A 16,694-nucleotide genomic window follows, 5' to 3' on the forward strand; every position below is an offset into this window, starting at 1 on the left:
TACATTGACAAGGCTTGCAGTCTCTGCAGACCAGGCTCCTGTCTTGGAGGAGGGAGGATCTGGGACAGCACTTAGAGACCAGTGTTTAGGGCTGGGACTATTTTAACCATAAGCCTTCTTTAGCAAATATTTGAATTTGGACTTGAACCTAATTTCCTAGTTTTCAGAGGTTTTGATACAAATATAGTCACCATTTAGGAAAGGTATAAAATACTACTTACCCCAAAGCCATAACATTTTTGGGAGAGGAAATATATGCAAAATCTGTACTTGTAATACCATACAGAAAATAGATATTCTGTAACATTCCATTCAGAAATTGCAGGGCAAGCACAAAGGTAATACAAAATTTCTTAATCTGAGTATATTCTAATTAACTAATTGTTAATTATTCTGACTTCTCAGAATGGCAATAAAACTAGAACCTAAGTTCAAAGATAATTTTTTTTAACTTTGCTGTGTTCTTTATTAACTCTTCAAGGTACTCTCCCCATTTTACCGGTACATCATGGTCACTAATTTAGCTCCTGAGTATAACACTTGAGAAGATGAGCTCTGCTGAAGAGACAGGGGAAAAAGGGAGGAACATGATCCCTCCTCCTCCTTACAAGCACAAAAGGAGAATCATTCAGAGGAATCTTTCTGAGGAGGAGCATCACCTCCACCATTCCCCAGCACAATATGCAGAAAAGCCCTGATAGGCAGCACGAATGAAAGGCATGGGCCAGTATCTCGATGACATGTGCAGAATGGCAATCCCCTTTGTCCTGCCCAGGAGGTCAGCTCCTGCAGAAGCAGGACTGCAGAATACTGGGTTGGACTTTTTACCTGGTTAAGGGGATGTACACTGTAAACTGTAAACTACCAGAGGTCAGGTAGATTTCACTAGGGTAATAAACTTTGCCACTCACACACAGGAAGCTATTAAGAACAGGGCTGTCTTCCTAAATTGCAGGTTACTTTGTCATATATACACCATCCATCCTTCATTTTAAGTCAGGATGCAGTAAACATTTAAAGGAATGTGTTGATCTATTTGATAGAAGAGGGTTTGTAAAATTATACAGTAAGCATCTGACCATTTAAAAATCTGACTGTATCTCTTAAGTGATCAAAGCATGGTTGCTTCCCCTGTCTTTTCAGAGGTTGTTGGCATCAGTGTAGTTTCTGATACAGCAGACAGTGCTGCTGTGCCTGATGATTATAAAGTGAACTCATGTTCCATTCTGAACCTACATCAACCAGTTCATTTGCTGCATAAAGCACTGTGAGGTGGGTCCTGTTCATCCAGAGACTGCCCCACCTGCCCATTGCCATCTCTCTGCTTGCCTATTAACACCCCAGTGGACAAAGACTGATGCTCCTACTGCTTCCAATATGGTCTGAAAACAAAAAAAAATTATAACATGCGCTCCCAGGTCATATATCAGCTAGAAAACCAAAGTAGGGAGCACAGAGCTCTGCAGGGAATGTTGTTTAGATAGCACCAGGTATCAGTTAGCTACTTTGTTTTGCATAAAATATAATACCTCACTGTTTGGGACCTGGATTTAGTCCCATTTTAAAAAGGAGGAAATTAGCATATAGAATTGAAAGTAGTGAAGCAAAAATATATCACTGGCTACAGTTTATTTGACTCTGCCAGTTGATTGAAGCACATATCATTTGCTGCAGAAGAGCAAACTTTCCTTCAGACAAATGTCTGCTGGTGAAAGAGCGTGATATGCAAAGAGTCATTGTATGTGGCAGAGAGAATTAGGAAGAAATGGGGAATATTTAGCAGAAAAAAGCCTTTTGTTTATGTACCTTCAAGAATAGCGTAATTTCCCAGTCATCCACAAGACATTTACTTTAGGATGCATTTCTTGTTTCAGTCCTTGAAAACTTTATTTCCTTTAAAAGAAATTAATTTGTACTATTAGATTATATGAAGGAATTCTTGAAATAAACACTCCTCTTGCTTTATTCTTTCCTTCCTCCTTTTCGCTTTGAGTCTATCTTTTTTCTCATATTCTTTTTAATCTCATGCAAAGAAATAGTGCATATTTAATGAAAGTACCATAAGCCTTTTTTAGTTAGCCTGAATGGTTTTCTTCCCAAGTATAAATTTGTATTCTCTGTGATTCTTTGTGATATTTGATTCTCTGCATACCTGCAGGCTACACTGTTAAAGGTCAGTTTAAGATTCGCTCAGTTATTTCTGCTCAAGTTAAAGTAGCCACTTTTGGGGAAGACTGAGAACTGCATAATGGTTATGGTCATGCAATGATCAGAAAAAAATGCTACAGAATATCTTTGGAGGCAACAGTCCACTTTAGCCATTCCTGTGCTGTGTGTGTACCTCTGCGTCTGTGGGTTTGCAGATGTTCTGTTCCCATGAGAGCCACACAAACGTGCCTGAGGCATAATCTTCTGCTGAGTTACTGTTGTATCCCAGATAACTGAGAACTTTTACTTAAAGCTTTTGCACTGTGGCCACATAAAGTGATGGGACATCACGAAAGAAACATTTGCATTTATATATGCTCCCATTTGTAAAAGTTCAAAGCTCTCACCATACACTTGTTGTTTGTCACTCTCTCACTGGAGGCAGTACTTACTCTTTGGATACTTCTTGATATAATGCTGGGCCTGAAAAGAAAATATGTTTCCAAAAACACATCAATTTTGACAATATTTCATTTGAACTAGCTAATGAGGCAAAATTCCTACCTGAAAAGTGAGATGATCTCTGAAACGTAGACGCCTGGAGTCCTTTCAAGGTCCAAGTTCTGGGTGCATGCCTTGAGTGCATTTCAGCTCCAAGCAAGGCAAGTTTTGGGCATAAGCTCCACAATTCAGTGTGGTTTCCAAGACCAGAAGAAAACTTCAGGGATCCTCACTTGGCAATGTTGTCAGGAAGATGGTGTGGTGGTGCATTCCCCTGCCTCCTCTGGACCATCTTACTATCACAGGGACTCCTGTCAAGGCTTGGCCTTTGAGCAATGAGTCTCGCGATTAGGCACCCCTCAGTCGTACCAGGCACTCTATCATGGCTGAGCTGTGGAATAAGAATTCCTTGATCTCACCTGGCATAATCAGTCACTCCTTGACAGCTTGGGGACATATCATTGTGGATAGTAACTTCGTGTCCTGGTTTCAGCTGGGACAGAGTTAATTTTTGTCCCCTTATGGAAATTTCTCAGTGACGGCCAGATGCAGAATTATAGATAGTTCTGAACATGTCTTCTGCAAGCTCTTGATGGTGTGCTTGTCCTTCCAAAATGAAAGGCTTGAAGAAGTTCAAGACCTTAAAGAAGATCAGAAACTAAACAGAGGTTAACAAGTTGAAATAACAGGTAATGTAAAAACCAGTGTTATCAAACCCCTGATAAAAGGTGTGGGGTTTTTTTTAGTGTTTTTGTTTGTTTGTTTTTTATTGGGTTTTTGGTTTTTTTTAAAAAAAAAAAAAACACAACAAGGAATTACATTGGAAACAGATGTGGGAAATTTCCACTTTTTAACTGCAGACACAGGTAATGCATGGAAATAAAGATGAGGTGGTATTTGGCCAAAGCTCTGGCCTCAGACATATGTGTTTAGATTCTTTCCAATGACCCTGTCTTCTGCACCTCTTATGCAAGTGGAGGGCAGGGTGAAGAAGGCAGAATTATTGCCTTCTGAATTATTCTGAATTCAGGCTTCACTTTTAAAGCTTTCAGAAAAGTGTTAAAAGGGTTACAAAAAACCCCAGAGTTCTCACAAAACTCTTAAACCCATAGCTTCAGTTATGTGGGAATCATATACTCAAAAAGAGACGGTTGTCCTCCTGCACGACTGCTGCAGTGCCCATGGCTGAAATTCTCTGAGGTTTCTGTGGGATTTGTTAGCCCAAATTTCAAATATAGAGGTGATTTAGGAGTTTAAAATCCACTGACTTTCAATGAGATTTAGGCTTTTAAGTGCCTAAGTCACTTAACAATATTGAGCTCTTAGGCATTTTACAGCTTCTCTTTCATTGCACTGATTTCTATGTTTGGAAGCAGTCTTTAAAACTGTACTTTTGAAAGTGACATTTCATCTTCAGAAATTCATGCCAGTATCTACGAATTATTCAGACTGATATTTAGATTTTCATCGAAATACACTGGACTATTAATTTCTTGTCTTTCATTTTCCTCCTCACTCAGATTCTCTAGAGAAACAAGTAAAAATACAGGAAAAATACCTGCAAAAGAAAAGGATATACTCCTCATATATGGCAATAATTACATCTGAGGAACAGCACTGACTACTGAAATTGAAATTTCAGTTCATGATAAAAGCAGCCTTTCATCGTCTAGGAAGCATCAATATAGGCAAGCGAAGGCTGGAGACATCTTATAATGAACGTATCAGAAAAGGAAATAATTTTGCTCTTCTACTGATTAAGAGAGTCACTCTGGTGCAAAACAATTTTTCCATTCCCTTTTTGCAGAATCCTTTGGCAATCACTCTGTGATAGGTGATTTTAATCAGAAAATTTAGCAAAATATTGGAATAGAAAAGAAATGGCAAAAATGTTATCATTCGTTCATCACAGAAGGCTGGAGTTCAATACATTTTTCCTTATTAAACTACAGAGTTAGTCAATAAATAAAAATATAAATATTGTTGGATTACCTCAGATGTATTAGGATTATGCCACCTGCAAAATGGTTGCTACCCTCTACTAACTGTTGGTAAGGACAAAAAGTGCCTGCTCTTAATGAATAATTACCTGAGTGAAAAAAAGGCAGAATACTTCAGTCCTCTAGCTGTCTTGCTGTTCTTGGGAGACAGAGATTGTGGTTATTATAAAAATTTCCATTCTGTAAATATTCATCACCTGTAGTAGATTCAGCTCCATTGCCGATGATGGATTTTCCCATGGAAAAATCCATTCATTGTGATAGATTTCCATGACAGTGGCCTTGCATTGAGGCAGTCTTGTGACACAATCTTATAGCAGTTTGCTTTAGCTGACACCTGCCATTTTCACCTTGCTCAGATTGCTGTTTCAACAAAGCTTGCTCCTGCTGTGCCTGGAGTTGGTAACTCCTTACATACTTGCATAGGACAGCAGAATAGCAACATATGCCAGTTACTCCTGTTTGTATGCCAGGTCACCTTCATCCTACTGTTACCCTGCGGCAGCCATACAAAATGCCATAAGGAGGAGTGCTGCATGTATAGCCACATGTAACCTCCAAAGATGCACACAAAGTGCACCTTGCAGTCCAAACACTGGCACATATTCTTACCTCATTCAACATTTTTTAACTTAGTCTAATTACCTTGCAAACTGCATTGTAGTGAGCAGTCAAGTATGTGCAGCAGATCTGCTAGATCAGATTAAAATTGACAGCTGTGGCTCAGTTCTGCTGGCTTCATCTTTTACTTCATACACAAGGGCAGGCCTCCAGTTTTGGAATGGGAGGAGGTGAGAGACAGCCTTTATGTACTTATATATTGATGTAAAGTTTTGTGCACAGAGACAGAAAAACAACTGTGTTTGGCACATTCCTTGTAATCATACCCAAGAGCTGCTCCTTAAACCTTCCAGAAATTCACAGGACTGAAAAGAAACCCTTTACCCAATCAGTAAAGCAGCTGCAATGCAACCTTCCACATTTAGATTTTAAATTACAATTAAAACAATGAGACACCAATACTAAAAAAATCTTTAAGCACCATGTCATAGTGAGTCATCAACACTTTACACTTCTGAGCAATGAGCAGTTAGCAAACTAACTGTCCCTGTCCAAAAATGATGAACTGAGAATAAATCAGATTTTAAACACACTGCCTGTAACCTCCTGTTGGGTACAGAATTTCAACTGTCTTTCAAAATCTTATCTTAGAAATGCCTTTCCAGCATGTCCAGAACAACAAAATGAGGTTATATTACTGGTTTCTTATAGAACATAGTAGATAGAAGCCATATCATCCTGTGAAAAATATGTAACAAAAATACTTGTCTTCATGCATTTTTTTAAAAAGTTATTTTCATTGTCATACTATATCTTTTATTTTTTTTAATTTCAGCATCTTGTGGCTGTTTCTTTGTTCACATGAGTCTTCCATATTGGGTTTCTTGCTAGTGAAAGACTGTCAGTCTGACAGCTGCAGGAGGTAGGGTTATTGTGCTCATTTGTCCAGAAGGTCTGATAGAAAAGTGGTCATGGTGCCCTGCCACAGCGATTCCCTCTGAATCGTGGGAAGTACTTCTTGGGGTAAAGAGGTAATTTATTTTCTGTCAGTGGCTAAGGGGGCTTAATGGTATCAAGCACCTGTTTCAACCATAGAAAGTATACTGCCAGTTGGTTAAAAACTGATTAAAATTGGTTTACATTCCTGCTGGACCTTCATTAGGGTAGAAAAATAAAGAATGCTTGATGGGCCACTTCTTAGGCAAAAAGAAATTTGCTTCTCACCACCTGAGAAACTGGGAAGCATGGGACAGCTCTGCGTCCACAGATCAGAAACTGGGATCATGACTAGGCTGCAGCTGGGCAGGTTGGCTGATGAAAGCTGGAGAAATACAGGCAACAAGCATTTCAGAAATGCTTCACATAGATCTGATTTAAAAAAAAGGATAAATATAAGTTGTTCCCTGCACTCAACTCTGACTCCAGGTATTGGCAGAGCCACAAAACCCTTCCTTCTTGTGTAACTACTGTCCTGGTGTGGACTGCAGACCATAACTGAAGCCTCATCTCTCTGCCAAGGGTGTAAGCAAATTGGCAAGTACAGTGATTAAGGGGTATTCAGCTAAAGAGAAAAAGTTTCAGTAGTTTTTAAATAAAATCAAACATTTATTCCAGGAAACAGAGAAGAATAAGCAAGAGGAACACAGTAAACATAAGGACAAGCAGAAAAGTGAAAGCTCAAAACTGGATCTCTAATGCATGTCACATCAGTGGCTGGATGGGAGAACAAGCAGGAACCAGTCAAGGTAAAAGGGTGCTGGGGAAATTTTTTAAGGTTTTCAATGAAACAGAACAAAAACATTAAAATATCAGCTTGAGTCAAACTAAAAAACATTTTTTTTTCATTTCTGAATTATTTAATCTCCTTCTGACTTATTCTTCTAATGAAGAGAGTTTTCAAATGGAGAGGGGGAGGAAATACTAAGTTGGAAGGATTTGTTTCTTAAAATGAAATGTTTCACCATTTCTTTAATGAAGCATTTAATTTTGAAAATGTCAAAACATTTTACTTGCACATTTTCAGAATAAAATGTTTTGACATTTTGAAATCTCCCCGCTGCTGACAAAAGTATTTGCAGAGTTCAATGCTAATTGAAATTTTAAACACCTGACTTTCCTACACACACAGAACCCATACTCTGTGGTGATTTTAGTATTTGCAAAAAGAAAAAAAACTCCCAGATCTTTCTGAGCAACAGATAAAGTACTCATTAATCACACTGCAGTGATCAAACAGCAGCTTCTGACAGGTAGGAGCAGGGACTCTAGGTTTGTCCTGTAACACAGCTGGATTCGTGGTGCTTCAGCGGGGCTGCAGGAAAGCATGCTGGGGCTGCCAAAGGTGTGACTGAGATGGAAATGGTGATGTTTGGCAGCTCAGTTGGTGAGCGCAAAGAGCCACTCTCACCCCACAACAGTGCACAGCTCTGGGTTCTGCTGCACAAGCATCAAACATGTGGGAAAAGTAAAACATAAAATGAAAGTACAAAAACCTTCTGAACTGGTATTCAAAACAATCTCCTTCTGATTATCTCATTTGTACCATGGAAGACCTTTAAGAACCTTACCTGAACATATGGTTGCTTAAAATGTTTGTGCTGTTTTCTCCTGCAACTCTTTTTGCTTTTATATTTTTATGACCATGTTATTCTGGGCTTTGGGCACTCTGAAATTTCCACTACGGTTTAATCATCTATATTCGTTGTCTGTGTCCTTCTGACACTGTGACTGTTTCATTGTGCCCTGCATCTTCCTGTCTCTCCAAATAAGAGTTTTATGTCTGTCTTTTGAACTACCTTTTTTTATTTGTCTACGGAAGTGGGAGAGTGAAGATTTAAAATTTCAGTTTTTAAAGGACTAATTGTGTGTCCTACCCAATGGAAAAGTTAGGTTGTCCCTTCTCTTGCTCAACGTTAGTCCCACAGAAAACCTCTCAACAGCTCATGTAGTATAGACACCATATTTCTTCCTTCTGATGTATTTGAGTTGCTGGCATATAATAATAATATTTATTATCATTATTTGTAATAATTATAGTGATGATAATAATAATAACAATTATATCATTATTAGAAACCAATTTGAAAAACAAGAAACAACGCCTGTAAAGTTTCACTATGTGATTAATTATGTTTTTATAATCAACTATTAACTAGGGCAGGAATTGCCATGTAAGCCCCTCCATGCCCCTTTTTATTTATGTGAATAAAAAATAACGTTATGATCAACAGATACCCTAAGAAAGGGACAGTTGTGGCTCATAACTTCAGAAGAAGAGTCAGGAAATAAACCTCTACACTTACAGAAAAGACCAAGATGCAGAAAATGGGAAGAACACAGTTATCCTCCTGCTGGTCATGTAACATGTTCAACATGCTGTGTCTGTTATATGCCACTCTGAGGCATTGCAATAATTGGATATAGAGATAAATTGATGACAGTTAGGTGTGGCAACGCTGAGCTTGACTCTGTGAATCTAGGCCTATGTTCCCTGCTTCTTTGCTGAAGTACTGTGCACAGCAGCCTACTCAGTCAACATAGAATTAATTTGTAATAATTACTTCCACAATTTATAAATTATATAGTGTGGTATAATATATGATAATAGCACAGATTACAGAATGTGCTGATGTCTTAACAAAAAATGCCCTAACATGGCTATTATACTACAGCAAAACAAATCATTGCAAAGTGACTCAACTTACATTTCTCTCGAGTAAATGAATCATAATGCTTTAATGCCTTCAGATATTCTGCAATTAAATGAACAACAAATAAAACCCAAATGACCACACAGAGATGTTAGAGTGCTCAGGGCAAAAAAATGAGAAAAGAAGACAGGGGAGAGAAAAAAAATATACACTGAAAGATAAAACACTGTGCAATGTTTAAGAACGGGAATGAAATTGCTTTGCACTTTTCTTTTTACTACTTTTTTGATACATTCCCTAATAATATTTTATTATACCATCTAATGACAATCAGTATTTACTAGAAAGTGAAACTACTATCAGTTTTCCTATATTAAATGTAACGGTATATTTAAAAGCATAGCTCAGTGTCTACGAATCAAGCTGCAGTTTTCATCACATTCTATTTTCCTCAGTCTGAGCTTTCTGTGATCTGGGAATTGACTTTAAATGATTTAGGATTTCATAACAATTTTACCCTTTATAACTCATTAATTACTTAACATACTCTTAGTAGTCTATTCTGGAAACAGGAAAAAGAAAACAGGCTACAAGGGTGGAATAGAAACAGAATTAAATACACTGGAAGTGATTTAGAATATGGAGATATTATAATGCTTTGATGTGACCCTGATTAGTGATTAGTGTGCTCAGTGCTGCTATTTGTTCAGCCTGAAAGCAGCAGAGAAGGTGCCAGTGCATTGACCTCAGTTCTTTTCTTTAGCCGTCAGAGTATATAAAGAAAATAAAGAATCTTTTGCATGTGATCTAACACAAAGACATGGGCATCATATCACTTTGCAGATGTGAAGTACTTTGTGAGATCTTTTGAGTGTTTTTCAGCCATTTTACAGATGGTTCCGGTTCAAGTGAGAAAATTTCCATGAGATGCAAATTCACTTGTGTTAGACCATTTCTAGCTCCATCAGAAAAGCAGTCTAAGAAGTAAAAATTTTCTGTTGGCTCCTGTCTTGAATGGCAAATTATTCCCACTATAGGAATTTTACAGTACTGGTGGTGTGTAGCGGTAGAATAACCACGACATTTTCCAGCTCTCTGTGCTGTAAAGAAAAAGTAAACTCCCTGATTCTTGCCAACAAGATGCTGTGAAATGATCCTTATACTAATGCACAGCTATGTAAACAGATGCATAGCAAACAAGTGGTGAAAACAAGAACTGATGTACGAGTTCGAGTTCCTGGCTGCCTGCACAGAGCGCTGCCACCACAAGGAAGAGAAGAAAGCAGAATGACCATGAGAAAATATTTCTTCATTTTACATTTAAGTCACTTATGATGGAGATGATTTTAAAAAGTACAAAGTATGGACAAAAGAAACAAAAATTAATAAGTAAAACAGTTTGTCTCCCAATGTAGTTGTAAATTGTCCTTTTGGTCTTTTGTAAACAGCCCCTACAGGTGTTTTTTTTTTTGCTGTTGCCATGTTGGAGAGAGTAACATGTCCTAGAGATTTACTGCATTTTTACTTTTCAGAGGTCTCTGTAGATTTTTCAGCCACCTTGTGACAAAATTAATTCTAAAAAAAGAAATGTTCTTAATGTAAGTATGTTTTGCATGTTACAAACAAGACTCATCAGGTTTATTGTTACACCATGTATCTTGTATTTTAAATATATTTCACAGGGTCATAATCTCACTGAGATTTTAGATTTGGTTAGCAACTTTCTGTAAAAGCAGTGGCACATGAGACTTTAAGTCCAGAAGATGGTATTTGACATTGTGTAAAGAACAAGCATTTGTCTTATCTTTTCCAAGCCACTTGCATCTTATATTGAATTCCTAAGTGGACTTAATTGGTGAATGAGACCTTTCTTTGCAAGATAGTTTCACTCTCTTGAAAATTATTCCAAATGGACAGTTATATTGTGTATTCTTTCTTATAGATATTTTAGTGTACATCAGACCCGTTGTACATGATGCCAAGCATAATGACTTCTTTCCCAGGTGCTAGTCTTGTGGAGCTGCCAGGTCTGAACTGATACATGACATAATTGCAGCCCCTATCTTCAGAGGAAGGGAAGACCTGCTTACCATGTCAATGACATAAAGGAAGCTTTTTCACTAGAAATGATTGCATGCTGTCTGGCATATGCACTCCCCTAAAGAAATTTCATACTGTACCCTTATCTGCATGAGAAGGAGAAAAAGCACAAAGCCAGAGAGAGAGAGAAGATGAGGTTCTTAATTGCTTCTTGTGGAACAAATAGAGTTCCTAAGGAAGAAATCAGTTGCTCTCATTTAAAATGCTGAATCCTGTCCCCTGTCTCCCCTCACCCCTCATAGTGAACTCTGCATAAGTATTACTTATATTTCACCATTTGAACTCTAATGTAAGCATCTTCAGAGTGAAGAAGACAATCTTTAGATGAAGGAATAAACAGAGTGAAAAAATGAATTACAATATTAACCTCCTCCCTCTTTTCATAGAATCATAGAATCATAGAATCGTTAAGGTTGGAAAAGACCCTTAAGATCATCAAGTCCAACCGTTAACCTAGCACTGCCAAGTCCACCACTAAACCCTGTCCCAAAGCGCCACGTCTACATGTCTTTTAAATACCTCCAGGGATGGGGATTCAACCACTTCCCTGGGCAGCCTGCTCCAATGCTTGACTACCCTGTCGGTGAAGAAGTTTTTCTTAATATCCAACCTAAACTTCCCCTGGTGCAACTTGAGACCATTTCCTCTCATCCTATCACCTGTTACTTGGGAGAAGAGACTGACCCCCACCTCGCTACAACCTCCTTTCAGGTAGTTGTAGACAGCAATAAGGTCTCCCCTCAGCCTCCTCTTCTCCAGACTAAAAAACCCCAGCTCCCTCAGCCTCTCCTCATAAGACTTGTGCTCTAGACCCTTCACCAGCTTCGTTGCCCTTCTTTGGACACGCTCCAGCACCTCAATGTCCTTCTTGTAGTGAGGGGCCCAAAACTGAACACAGTACTCGAGGTGTGGCCTCACCAGTGCCCAGTACAGGGGTACTATCACCTCCCTGGTCCTGCTGGCCACACTATTCCTGATACAAGCCAGGATGCCATTGGCCTTCTTGGCCACCTGAGCACACTGCTGGCTCATGTTCAGGCGGCTGTCAACCAATACCCCCAGGTCATTTTCTGCCAGGCAGGTCTCCAACCACTCCTCCCCAAGCCTGTAGTGTTGCATGGGGTTGTTGTGACCCAGGTTCAGGACCTGGCACTTTGCCTTGTTGAATCTCGTACAGTTGGCCCTGGCCCAATGATCCAGCCTGTCCAGGTCCCTCTGTAGGGCTTTCCTGTCCTCCAGCAGATCAACACTTCCACCCAGCTTGGTATCATCTGCAAACTTACTGAGGGTGCACTCAATCCCCTCATCCAGATCATCAATAAAGATATTAAACAGAACCAGCCCCAACACTGAGCCCTGGGGCACACCACTCGTGACCGGCCACCAGCTGGATTTGACTCCATTCACCACCACTCTCTGGGCTCGGCCGTCCAGCCAGTTTTTAATGCAGCGCAGAGTGCACTTATCCAAGCCATGAGCAGCCAGCTTCTCCAGAATTCTGTTGTTATTGTTCATTCTGTTGTTATGGTAACAAGAGATCCAAAAGTGTTATATACAAGACATGGTACCAGAATAGTACAGTATTTGTATTTAATGTCAGGAAAAATGTTTTACAAGTACCATACAAAGCATAAGATGTTTGTTCCATGTGTCTGTTCCTTAATCACAGTGTAATGAATGAGACTATAACACCGTGTGCATACCTTTTTAAGGTGACAACTGTTCTTTTTTAAAAAAATAACAAAACCCAAGAAAAACCCTGTTCCATGGGATTATTCATAAAGACCGCATCCTGGCAGAATGACAAAAAACTGGAGACTGCTAATGTTAATATATGCATTTAGACTTTTGATGTAAGTCCAGCAATCTTATCTACCAATGACCTACAAGTGTATCTCATGTCAAGAATGAAATCTCACAAACTCCTTATGCCATTCTAAATCTGAACAGGATGAATCCTTCTTATCTCCTGAAGGAGGAAATTTGATTTCTTTTCTTTCACCACACAAGCCTTCTGAAGCAATTAAAAGAAATAAATAAGGTACCTCAAAACTTGTGACAAGCATGACACTCTTGAAAAACAGCTGAAAATGAGAGCAACATGTTTTCTAGGTGGGGAATTATCAAGCTGGAACAGTTAACCTTTTAAGAAGTAAGACAGTTTTATTCCTGTCCCCAAGCTCAGTCAAAATACCAGATGACCACATCAGTATGAATCATTCCAGAGTCCTTTATCACACATAAATAGTAGTATGGCAAAATCTGTTCTGAAGGCAAATTTATGGTAAAACAAAATGATAGTTTTAGAGAAACGAGCATTAACAATATTGTTCTTGAGGTATCAACAGAATTAACAGAGTGATCTGGGTTATAAATGAAATGTAATAAATTACCCTGACTGGCAGAAAAGAAACACTAAAAGCTGCAAGTGCAGCTTTCTGTTAACACGGAGGACAGCTGAAGAGAGATTCAAGCAATATTACACTTCATGTATGCAAAAAATTCTAGGAAACAGGAATACATTTGGAAGGTAATTTTATTTCTTCATACTAGTGGGTTATGAAGCAAGTAGTGCTTTTAATACTTTTCATTTAACTCCTGCAGAGGAGCGAAGCTTCAAAAGCTCACTATAAAGTTGTGATGAGTAACACACTCTACTTTGAAGTGAAATACAAAAGAGCTTTATTTTTTAAAGAAAGTGTAAAAAGGAAGTCTGATGGAGGCTGAAGGTCAATTTACAATTTTGGGTGCCTTAATGTATCCCTTAGAAGACCCCAGGTTCTGGCTTGGATTTGGAATGAAATATTACATGTGCCTGCTGAACAACTCTTTTGACTAGGTGGAGGCTTGTAACAAAACCAAAAACTAAAAACCAAGCTGTAATTTGCCTTCATACGTGAGATCTGCATTTACATCCACTGCAGTTTTCCTCAGTTGTAGACCAGAGAAGCCAGCCTGCATTCTTAAAAACTTATACCAAGTGTTCATGGGGCCTTATGAATGTTGAAATGAAAATGAAAACAAAGAGAGAAAGAATTAAAAAGTAAGGTTTATGTGCTGACCATGGCCATTATTATTCTGAAAAAGATGCTAGGCTTATCTGCAATGGGAAATAAAGGTCACAGTATGGTAGGGGTGGCAAATGAAGTATTCCCACAGAAGCATCTGTATCATCAGAGTTAATCATTGGTGCTGCCAGAGCTAACTGGCATTCTGCTGGCGAACTGCAACAATGCCGTCTGGGCTCCACTAAAATGCAGGGCACCATCAGGACAACCAGAAAGGCCATTTAGTCAGTGGATTGGCCATAAGGATTATCCTTCTGTTAATGCTGACTGTTGTTAGTCTTTGATTGTGAAAGGAGTTGTGGGGAACTCTTACTGTGGATGCTCTAGTGAGCACCGAAACTCCTTTGTGAAATGGTGGAGACCCTCTTATATTCATGGCGTCTGATGCAGAGCTCAGACAGTGAAGGAAGTAGACATCTGAAAGTCTGTTTGACCCTGAATAATTATATAATATCACACTGGTACCTGCCTGGTTTGAATTTGTTGGAGAAGTTGGAGTTGAGAAACGAAGTCAATGACATTGATGGCCATATTTAGGATCCAGCATGATTTCTTGAACAGAGCTGCTTTGTGAACTGGGGCTAATGGGATATATTTTTAGAGGCCTGAAAGGCAATTAGGCACCCAATTTCCTCTAATTTGCTTAATCCTGTTACAAACTAGTAATACAAGTGAACCAGTCCTAATTTCTTATGCTTAATAGAGCACATTTCCTAAATCACCTCTTTTTTTCATTTTTCCTATAATCAAAAGGTGTATTTGCCTTTGCACCATCTGTTAACTACAAGAGTTGCCAGAATGAGCAGGGAATGTAAATTAGGTCGTGAATACTGAAGTTCACTTTCCTTTTCTTTGCTTATGTTGTTTTAAAGAGTCAATTCATTTTCTATTTATTTTTGATGAACGACTGAGCTAGAAGACCTTTGAAAATGTCTATGACTCACTGAAGGTTTCTTAATTCTTGTGATCTTTAAAAGCAGTTTTGAAAAATTTGAGAAAAGGGTTTTTTTTTGTCCATCATATAAAATGAGAGGGAAGACAGGTTCCAGAAAAGACAAAACACAGCTCTCTCCCTTCTCCCAGTGTTGAGTTTTTTTCCCAGAAATTCTATTATGCAGAAGAATGAATCTATTGTACAAATACCATATTTTAGAATTTAAATTAAGTAGACGAGGATCATGATGCAACTTGGCTTTCTGTTATCATCATAAAAGATAAATTGTTCATAATGTATTTTGATGAGGATATTATAGAATCATAGAATACTTTGGGATGGAAGGGACCTTTAAAGGTGATCTAGTCCACCCTCCACCCCCACCCCCCTTACAATAAGCAGGGACATCTTCAACTAGATCAGGTTGATCAAAGCCCCATCCAGCCTGACCTTGAATGTTTCCTGGGATGGGGCATCTACCACCTCTCTGGGCAACCCGTTCCAGTGTTTCACCACCCGCATCATAAAAAATTTCTTCCTTATATCTAGTCTGAATCTACCCTCTTTTAGTTTAAAACAATACCCCATTGTCCTATCATCACAACAGGACCTGCTAAAAAGTCTGTCTCCACCTTTGTTATAAGCCCCCTTTAAGTACTGAAAGGCCTCAATAAGGTCTCTCTGGAGCCTTCTCTTCTCTAGGCTGAACAACTCTCTCTCTCAGGCTTTCTTGATAGGAGAGGTGCTCCATCCCTCTGATCATTTTTGTGGCCCTCCTCTGGACCCACTCCAACAGGTTCATGTCCTTCCTGTGCTGAGGACCCCAGAGCTGGACACAGTACTGCAGGTGGGGTCTCACCAGAGCAGAGTAGAGGGGCAGAATCACCTCCCTCAACCTGCTGGCCACACTTCTTTTGATGCAGCCCAGGATATGGTTGGTTTTCTGGTCGGCGAGTGCACATTGCTGGCTCATGTCCAATTTTTCATCCACCAGTACCCCAAAGTCCTTCTCCTCATAGTTGGTCTTAATCCCTTCATCCCTCAGCCTGTATTGATACTGTGGATTGCCCTGACCCAGGTGCAGGACCTTGCACTTGGCCTTGTTGAAATTCATGAGGTTCACATGGGCCCACATCTCAAGCTTGTCCAGGTCCCTCTGGATGGTGTCCATATCCCTCTGGATGTCATCCTGTCCCTCAGGTGTATCAACCGCACCACTCAGCTTGGTGTCATCTGCAAACTTGCTGAGGGTGCACACGATCCCACTGTCTATGTCATTGCTGAAATTAAAAGTGTCGTATATTAAAAGTATCAAATTGCTCAAGTCTTATTCAGTGTGGGTGTCCAAAGAAGTGAATACACAGACAAATGAAGAAACAGGAATTGTCTTAAAACCTGTAGTAATCTAACCAGTTGACATGGTCTAAAAAATTTCTTGCTTTCTCCAAGTGAAACTCAGACACCTGATCCTTCAGAGTGATCATCTGGTTTTGGAGAGCAGATAACTGAACTTGAAAATGGCTCCCTTTGAAAGGTGGAAAAAATCAGGGTGTGGTAGTTGTTGAGTGCTGTTTCTCTAGCCCATTCTTCCAAACTGACAGTTCATACACCTTCCATGATCTCAGGGTCCAGAGAACAAGTCCTATGAGGAGCATCTGAGGGAACTGGGATTGTTTAGCCTGGAGAAAAAGAGGCTCAGAGCAGACCTCATCACTCTCTACAACTACCTGAA

Source organism: Platalea leucorodia (assembly GCF_965183815.1).
Source record: "Platalea leucorodia genome assembly, chromosome: Z".
Classification (NCBI taxonomy): Eukaryota; Metazoa; Chordata; class Aves; order Pelecaniformes; family Threskiornithidae; genus Platalea; species Platalea leucorodia.